This window comes from Sus scrofa, chromosome 8 (assembly GCF_054392235.1).
Source record: "Sus scrofa isolate SSC_HxYL_T2T_F1_AM1 chromosome 8, Sscrofa_HxYL_maternal_Yorkshire_Landrace_v2.0, whole genome shotgun sequence".
NCBI lineage: Eukaryota > Metazoa > Chordata > Mammalia > Artiodactyla > Suidae > Sus > Sus scrofa.
In genome coordinates, this window is record NC_139390.1 from 13,965,668 (window position 1) to 13,972,146 (window position 6,479).

General features: G+C 38.3%; 1 pseudogene; it reads right to left on the reverse strand.

Annotated features, from left to right (window-relative positions):
- Positions 1 to 200: 200 nt before the first annotated feature.
- LOC146400332 (metallothionein-1-like) lies at positions 201 to 462 on the reverse strand (annotated as a pseudogene).
- Positions 463 to 6,479: the final 6,017 nt, after the last annotated feature.

Below are 6,479 nucleotides of genomic sequence, written 5' to 3' on the forward strand. Positions count from 1 at the left end.
GGGAATATTTCTTCACTCTTTACAGTGAGAACTTGGGGGATACTTGGAGGTCAAACCCATGTATTTTTTAAGTCAATCATTTTTATTATTCATGTATTTTATAGGAAAAAAATAATGCAGCAAGTGGGTCAGGTGGTAGAAAAAAAATGCAGGTTTGTACATGTTTCTCTCTCTGCACATGGGGCAGGCTTACCCTAACTTCAGGTGCAGCAGCTGCACTTGACAGAGGCCCCTTTGAAGATGCAGCTCTGGGCACATTTGGCACAACCCATGGGGCAGTAGAAGCAACAGCTCTTCTTGCAGGAGATTCATTTGCACTCTGCATTTTCAGGAGCCAGCACACCAACAGGACCCACCCAGCTGTGCAGCAGCAGGATCAATGGTGAGCTGATGAGAGGGCTGGGGCCCAGAGATGGCTGCATGAAGGATGGTAAGGAGGTTGAGAGGTGTAAATAAAATCATATCTCTAAGACATAGCCCCTAAGAGTTTCTCACTCTCCTGCTAGTGGACACTCAGCCTCATGTAATCTGCCATAAACAGTTACCATTTTACCATACTCAAAAGTTTGACTTGAGCATCTTTTTCTCTGGGTAAGCTGGTTTTGGTTGTATTCATTGGATTTCCCTATCTCCCCAAATGTATTCAGTGCTTCTTGTTGTAAAGACTGGAATAATGGCTTCTAAGCTCTTTAACTGTCAGAGCTGTATAAAGAAATATTTCAATTGGGCCTTTGAGATAAATGTCTTTTGGGGATCTCCCATCCTTATATTATAGGGGTCCTCAGTCTAAAGCACAAATGCTTTATTTTCATTTGGAAGAAAGGGACCTTCTTCACTGAGATACCTCTGCGAAATATGTTCAGATTTTCCAGTAAATAGATTGTCCCATCAAGCAGTTTAACTGAATTTTATAAAAGTGCCTTGCTTGGCTCTGGGTCATTCTTTTGGAGGAGCCTTATCTTCTAAAATTTCTATTTACTTATATGGTTGTGATTGGCAGTTCTTATTGATCAAGTAGTATCCTAGATAATATTTAACAATTTTGTGTTTATTTTGAATAAATTCAATCATTGTGTTTTAAAAAAAAAACCATAATTCTAAACAAAACTCAGAAAATAACATCATGTAATGACCTAGTACCCATGCCTGCAATATTACCATACTCTTCTTATAACTATTATAGAACTCAAGACCTCAAGTGAAAACATAGAAGCTTTGGTAAAACTGTATCTCATCACCCTTAATTCACTCATTTCCTTTTTTTCCTTCTCTCTTGCCTTCTTGCTCCCAGTTCCCCAATCCTTCCTGTTTTGTTTATGATTCTTTCTCCTTTCTGTTCTGCCTTCCCTTGATTTAACTCCATTTACTTATTCATTCATTTCCTTCCTTCCTTCCTCTTTCCCTCCCTCCCCTCTCCTTCCCTCCCTTCCTCTTTTCCTCTTTTCCTTCCTTCCTCTCCCATTTCTTCTTTCTTTCTTTCTTTCTTTCTTTCTTTCTTTCTTTCTTTCTTTCTTTCTTTCTTTCTTTCTTTCTTTCTTTCTTTCTTTCTTCCTTCCTTCCTTCCTTCCTTCCTTCTTTCCTTCCTTTCTTTCTTTCAGCATCTTTTGCTCCAGGTAAGCTAGTTTGTTTGTTTGTTTCTTTCTTTCTCTTCTTTCCTTCTTCCTTCTTTTCTTTCTTTCTTCCTTTCTTTCTTTCTTGATATTTAGTTGTTTAAGGCCTTTCCCCCCTCAATGTCCTTAAAGCCTTATAGTGATTCTTTAACACAGGAGTGACTTTGATTCCTTAAACATTTATTGAACCTCTGGTTTATGGCAAACAGAAGAAAGAAAACATACTGATACATTAATTTCCAAGTAATCTGACTATCAGGTTACTTCCTTTATTCTCAGGGACCAAATGCATTGATGATTTTTTTTAGCCTTTGTGTAACTGATTCTCTTCATATCACCACAAATGTAGTTTATTTAGGCTGACATTACTATAAAAATCCTCATAATCTGTTTTGGCATTCAGCTTTGGGGTGGAAGTTTACAGTTGCTGAAGTTATATTCTGGAATGTGCCATTGAGTGGGAAATCAAGTAATTGCTTGATATCTTGAAGTTAATACCACCTCATTCTTTCACAGTGAGGAAAAGTTAATAAAACTGTATGCATGGAAAATTTTTGGAATTCTATTTGGAGAAAATGGATTTAGTGCATGAACATGGTAACTAAATAACCACTAGGCCACCCACAGCTTCTAAGATTTAAAAAAAAAATAGATGAGAGTTTAGAAAGAAGTGGGAGACCACATAATTTACAATTAAATACTAAGCATTTGAGCTCGGGGAATTAGTTTTATACTCTTTGCTATTCTCTGCATTGGCATTATCTACAACATGCTAAGAATGCAATAGCTTCTTGATTAGTATATACTGTAACTAGTATGTACTAATCCAGTAACCAGTACTAATTAGGTATGGAATTGTGGTTTCCTTACTGGCTTTAGAGACAGTACTTGGCTACATTTCTTAAAAAGGAGTGAAGGAAGTGATGAAAGAAATAGCAGGGACATTTAAAAATATGCCTGCAAACTCTTTTGACACCTCTCACTGTGATGAGTTCCTATGTTCCTTCTCCTGAAATCTGGGTGTACATTTGTGACTGTTTCAACCAGTATACTTCAATAGGATTTAACATTAGTGGCACGTAAATCCAGGTCATAAAATATGATGTATCTTCAGCTTCAGTCACTGAATACTCACACTTTTAATCTTTAGATGTCATGCAAACACTATTAAAGCTAGGGGCTGTCAAGCTATGAAGACACTGAAAGTAGCCCAAATGGAATGACTACACATAGAGGCTGTGAGACCACACAGACACAGACAGGTGCATGCATGTACAGAGGTATGCACACACATGTGTATGCAAATGCACATGCATGCACACATGTTCCGTTGTCCCCATACACATGAACAGAAAGCCCCAGTTGTTCCAGTCACCTGATGTCTCAGCTGCAGCCACAGTCTGGTAGTAACTGCATGAGAGAACCCAACCAGAACTGACAATCCTTCCCCATAGCCTAAGCCAGAGTCCAAGACAGCATAAAAGATAATATCATGATGACTGTTGTTTTAAGCCACTAATGAGTTGTTACACAGCAATAGGTGGCCAGAGGAAGTGCGCCTCTTGTTTGTTTTTCTTCTTTTTTCTCATAGGATCTCAGATTTAATGATGTGTGGTTATACACAGTGTCTGAAATGAGTGTGGAGTTGAAGAGTCATTAAGTATACACTAACCAGAAAAACACCCACCTGTATTCACTAATGTCGTGTTCTGCAGAGGAAAAAAACCCCAGGATGTGCGTGCGTGCGTGTGTGTACACACACACACACACACACACACACACACACACAGAGATAGAGGGAGAGAGAGATTCATTTTAAGCAACCAGCTTACTAATTGTGGAGTGTGGAGGCTAGGAGTTTCCAAAATCTGATTAGAGAGGAGGCAGGCTGGAGATCTAGGAAAGTGTTGCAGTTTGAATCCTGAGGCAGTCTGCTGGTGAACCAGGGAGAGTTAGTTAATGATGCAGGAAAAGACTAAAGGGGGTCAGTTACCGTAATTCCTTCATGCTAAGAAGAGGTCAGCCTTTTGTTCTAGTCAGACTTTAAACTTATTTGATGGGGCCCAGTCACATTCTGGAGAGAAATCTGTTTTACTCAATGTACATGTATTTAAATATAGATCTCATCTAAGATTTGTGCTTATATCCAGAATAATGTTTCACTAAATATCTGGGTGCCATGGCCCAGCCAAGTTGACACAGAATTAAGCATCACACCACCTGAGTAAAAAGCAAGGTGGTCTCATTTGATATAGGATCCAATTTCTTCATTAATTGGTTGAAAACCTGAAGACATTTTTTAACCTTTCTGTGCCCCATTATCATCCTGTGTGACATTGGTTTAATAATAATTTATAAGGATGTTATACAAATATAAATAAAAGTTACTAATACGTCTAACTCAGTGCCTGGCATATAGTAAGCATCAACAAACAGTAACTTTTTACTCTTCACTTTAATACATGTCATGGATAAATGGAGGAACATATAATAGAATCAGTACCTTGAGGGTCATTTAGTTCACATTTATATCAAAAGCATCCTACTATTCTTTTGATGCATTGAATAGAAGTTGGAATAGGAAAAGCAAAAGTGCAAAAGTGCAATACCTGTGTAACCAGGTCTTCCATATCCTGGCAGATCTTACTAATGGAACCGTTTAGTGGAGCCCTAAAGAGGCAAGGAATCCCTCCCAAAACAGTATTGCCAGCAGTCATATCAACAAATATGATTTAATATTTTTGTGGAAACAATGATTTCCTGTCCACGGGTCCAATAATTCCATAGTCATTAAATGCATCTTACAGACCATCTAATATGTGCCATGTCCCATGTCTTTTTAGCATATGCCTCTTTGCTTTCACATTTATTATTTCTCCCTAAGCTTTATGTATCCATGTATAGCCTTACTTAATAAAAATTAGCCTGGTAGAGGGAGTTCCTGTGGTGGCTCAGCGGTAACAAAGACAACTAGTATCCATGAGGATGCAGGTTTGATCCCTGGTCTTGCTCAGTGGGCATTGACATGAGCTGTGATGTAAGTTGCAGATGTGGCTTGGATCTTGCATTGCTGGGGCTGCGGTGTAGGCCAGCAGCTACAGCTCCAATTCGACCCCTAGCCTGGGAACTTTCATGTGCCATGGGTGCAGCCCTAAAAAGACAAAAAAAAAAATTAGTGTGATAGACACTTTATATTTGTTATGTACTACTTTATTCTGGATGGATTTATGGAAAGAAAGGTGGAATTAGGAGACAGATGTGGTCTAAGAGAGGAATTCACCTCGGTGCAATTACTGAGATAATTCCCAAGCCCTGGGGCCACCTTCAGGAACTGAGATGAAAGAGACCAATGAAATATAATGATGCAAGGAATTCAGTTCAAGGAGTAAAATAAAGATACAGTATTCCAAGCATACATTGATCAATTCTGTTCTTGTGCCGTTCAATAAAACATCAAGCATCAGGTTAAGTCCAAAGCAGAATAAGTAGTCTTAGAAGTAGGGTGACCATGACAGTAGTTAGATAAAATAGATAAGGAATATTGAGGAAATATGAAGGCAAATATCTTTATTTACCAAAATGATCCTTCCAGATCAAATTCCTTTCTCTTTAGCAATTAATATATGAAATTGGAATAGGAATTAATGTGTGAAGATGGAATTTCATTAACAGAGGGACTTAGAAGATGCAAAGGACTTAACCATTTTCTGGTCCTGGGGGACAAGCTCTGAGCAGGTATTATAACTGGACTCAGGCTTACAAACTGATGCAAGATAGTGCTGTGTCCCAAAGTGCTCACTTGCGTTCTCATCAAATCTTTGTTGTTCAGAACAGGTGTTTGTCCTTCAGGCTACAAGGGAGCTGGGATTGCTGAGGAGAGAAAATTGGTTCCCACTCTGGGAAGGGCAGAGAGGCTGAAGAAAAGAGGTATGAAGATTCTGATATTTCCTAACCTTTCTCTTGCCTTCCTTGAGAAATCCAGTAGGACTTGCAATGGGATACACAATGGTTAATATTTGCCACTTCTCATTTTTGATACAATATTAAATTGATCTAGGGAACTGCCATGTACCTTAAATTCAGATTCATTAATTGTTTACATTTCCCTATTGTTTTATTATGCTTTTCTCATACTGTGTATAGGTTTATTTATTTATGATTTTTTTAACTTTAAAAAATTTTTATTATAGTTGATTTACAATGTTTTGTCAATTTCTGTTGTCCAGTAGAGTGACCCAGTTATACATATATATATACATACACATTCTTTTTCTCACGTTATCTTCTATAATGTTCCATCATGAGTGATGAAATATGGTACCCTGTGCTCTACAGCAGGATCTCATTGCTTATCCACTCCAAATGCTATAGTTTGCATCTATTAACCCCAAATTCCCAGTCCATCCTACTTCATCTCCCTCTCCCTCCCCCTTGGCAACCACAAGTCTGTTCTCCATGTCCATGAGTGTGTTTCTTTTCTGTACATAGGTTCATTTGTGCCACATATTTAAGTTAGACACATCATAATCACTGTTATGGATTAAACTGTGTTCCTTCCTATAGAATCCAAATCTATATTGGATTCCTAATCTCAGAATTTTGGAATGTGACTATATTTGGACATAGTCTTTGTGGAAGTAACCAAGTTAAAATGAAGTCATTAAGGTGGACCTTAATCCAGTGCAATCATTAATCTTCTAAAAAGTGGAAGAATCGGACACAGGCACACACACTCGGAGAACATTGTATAAAGATTGGAATTATGCTGCCACAACTCAAAGAACTACCAGAAGCCAAAAGGGAAGCCTGGACCAGATTCTTCTCTGGAGGCTTCAAGGATAACATGGCTCTGCTGACACCTAAATCTTG